This window comes from Centruroides vittatus, unplaced genomic scaffold (genome assembly GCF_030686945.1).
Source record: "Centruroides vittatus isolate TY-2023 unplaced genomic scaffold, ASM3068694v2 contig_2908, whole genome shotgun sequence".
NCBI lineage: Eukaryota > Metazoa > Arthropoda > Arachnida > Scorpiones > Buthidae > Centruroides > Centruroides vittatus.
Genome location: NW_027121851.1, coordinates 26,267 through 29,589, shown reverse-complemented (window position 1 = coordinate 29,589; position 3,323 = coordinate 26,267). Strand labels below are relative to the sequence as shown.

The 3,323-nt window shown below is 27.1% G+C and overlaps 1 long non-coding RNA gene across 1 annotated transcript; it reads right to left on the bottom strand.

The window, feature by feature from the left end:
• Positions 1–203: 203 nt before the first annotated feature.
• LOC136972463 (uncharacterized) lies at positions 204–2,247 on the bottom strand. Its single transcript, XR_010880336.1, has 2 exons — positions 2,176–2,247; positions 204–772 (listed from the first exon to the last, which is right to left on the bottom strand). It is a non-coding gene; the product is annotated as an uncharacterized lncRNA (long non-coding RNA).
• Positions 2,248–3,323: the final 1,076 nt, after the last annotated feature.

Sequence of the window (3,323 nt, the reverse complement as noted above, 5' to 3'; positions counted from 1 at the left end):
CTATTAATAAATTTACTGATATTTTTTTTTTTTAAACAAAAGCTATGTATTAAGCCATTAAAACAATTTACAATACGTGAAGTCGTGTAATAACCAGATTATTAAAAAAGTGTGTTTCACACTATCACTCAACCATTTAATGACAAGTAACACCCCGAATAAAAAAGAGAGTAATTTTTGTTTTAAATATTAAATATTACACATTTATAACAAGAAATTTAATAAAAATATTATTTACACTGTCCAAATATAATTATTAAAATAATTGTTCGACATCTGATACATCTCTTTTGCATGATAATTGGCTGATATTCGATCGGGTGATCAATGTATAAAATGATTGATCACAACTAACTGATAACGTATAATTGAAATGTATTAAATCACGTATTAAAAATAATTAATAATGCGTTTTAATCTTTACAACATAAATTGGCCACAGTTCTTACGATAACAATTGAGGTTTTGGTGTTGCTGCCAGGTCTTTCTCTACTTGTTTCCAGGATCTAAATTTTTTCAAATAATCCTTTAGAACAGGTCTCACTCCGTAAGCGTATCTGTATGGTTTATATCCGTAAGTGTATCGAATTGCAAAAAATGGACTTCTTGTATACGCTCGTGAATTAAATTTTGGCGAATAATAGGCGTACATGTAATCATTTTTCAATGAATTATCGGAGAATCGATAGGGAATTGGAGCTATTTTAGCATTTTCATGTCCGGAATACTCTCTGCTGCTTACTAATTCTAAACAAAGGATGAAGAGGAATATCTGAAAAGAAATTAATAATAAAGTTAGGGTGCAAAAATTATTTCAAATAATAAATTAACTCATACCATTATATTTAGCTTTCTTTTTTTTTAAATAGAAGCAAAATATTCCATATTTAGAATTATTCGGGTTTAGTGTGTATAATTGTTCGTAACCTTCGATAGTTTCGATCGAATATAAAAACTTTCTTATTTCAATTCTCAACGACGATAAGCAGTGTAATTTTAAAAACATTTAAAAAGTTAATAAAACATTATCAACATTTATTTGTTTAAAATAAGTTAATATAATTTTGGAAAATAATAGAAACCAGTTTTAAGCACCTGGGGCGTATTCCCAAGAATTTAAGGAAATAATAAACAAAGTGTATCTTAATGGTAGCTTTAGTCGATTTCACGCGAGTGCTTTTTCTTTGAAAATGAAACTGACAGCAAACAGCGAAACACCCTTTCAAAATACAAACAAACACAAATAAAAAAGAAACACTCTTTTTGGTAATGTAAGGTACGCTTACAAAGAATTAATTTCTAGCAAAACGAACGTGTTATAAGAATTCCGGCTATAAAATTATCTTTTTATTTTCAAGGCTACAGAACTTTTCGCTGGTCAGTGTTATGCGGTATATGGCACTGATCAAGCCTTTATTATCTTTGATAAACTCGTTCGCAAGGATAAATGTAATGAAATCTTTCATTTATTTTTATTTTATTGTTTATTTCTTAAAGTATTCTAAAGTTACTTTCAAAGTATTTCAAATAAATAGGTTAAAATTACTAAAGTAAATTATTTTATAAGCCATAAAAAATTTCAAATATCAAAATAGCGTATTAATAATGAAATTTATCAACGATACGTGTCAAAATATACAATATTAATAACAGGAAAGGACAGCAAGAATCAAAAATAACATCAAATGACGACTAGCATTATTAAATATTTAATTATTTTCTGTATGGACAAAAGAATTGCTTTTAAATAACCGAAAATAATAGAATTAAAAATATTATTATTTCATAGTCAACTCTACTGTTCTATATATTTTTCACGATATTTTAAATTTTAAAAAATTTCCTATTAAATATAATAGTTTTTTATTTTTAAGTTGAGGAAGTGAAAGCTTCTTTTGTCACCAGAAACAATAAATCTATTCCTCTCTTTCTTTAGAAAATGCTAATGAATAAACAATATAAATTCACAATGTCCAAAATATATTACATCATTTACTGCTTTTCGTTATGTTATCGGATAATAATTAAACAGGAAAAAAAAGAGGACAAGATTTTTAAAAAATCACGTTTTGTTACTAAATTGTTGCATAATGCATCATTAACAACAACGATTACTCATAAATGTTAAAAGTTATACGACAGTGATTAATAATATTCTGAATTGAAGCTACTCACCAGTATCATGGTTGACGAGAAATGAGTAGAACACTGAGCTTGTTAGTCTCGCTTTCAAGTGAACTAACTCCTCCTTGATTCTTAAAGGACGTTTGCTTTCGAACCTGTATCTAGGACAAAAAACTTGTGCATTTGTTTCGTTTCCAGTTTTTTTTTCTCCTATAATTCCTTTATCTAGATTCACGATTATGCGGTGAAAATTGCATTTATGTCATGTATATCGAATTTATTTTAACGACTTTTTCGTAAAAACACTGCAAAGATAATAGGTTTAATTGTATGATATACGTTATCTTTATTATATTGATTACATGCATGTTTCATGCGTTTACATGTAAGTTTAAATTACGTACAAAATCTAAAAATGTAAGTACTTTGTTATCAGGGAAGGAGAGTGAAATATGTCAGAAAGAAAATGACACGCATTAGAAATAATTAGAGATTTCTTATTTCACAATACAAAATGCAATAGTTTACTATGAGTTTATTCTTTTAAAAGATAGAGAAGTTTGTTTAATTTATCTGTTGTATATTAAAATGAGAAAAAAATTACCTTTTCATAATCTTTTTTGGCAATAATTATAGATAAATAGTTTGTAAACAAAGATGTTTTCCTAATTTCCTTAACTTTCACGTTTAAACACACGAAGACATTGATAGCTTTATGCAAAAATAAGTTTATTACTTATGACTACCGTTTGCAAGAAAATAGAAAATGATATATTACTGAACCTCCAATAACGGCCACAATCTAACAACGATCACCTCTAAGGCGCGGCCATTTTTCAGCAAGATAAACAAAGCTGCATACAAAATAACCTTCCAACAATGGGCACTCCTAATAACATTTTTTAATTTCCAGTCAGTGGCCGTTGTTCAGAGGTTTGACGGTATTAAATGTTACATCATAACAGCATAAATTAGGAGAACATTTAGCATTTTTTTTATTTTATATTTTGTCAATTTTTATTTATTCTTAGGTCAAGTAAATGTCGAACACATCACTTCAATCTGTTCATAAAATACATATACATAGCATATATATATATATATATTTTAATTATTTACGCTATAAATAAGCTTTAATTTTAAAAGAAAGATACTTATCTTAATACAGGTTTAAAAAACGAAAATATTTATACTTGACT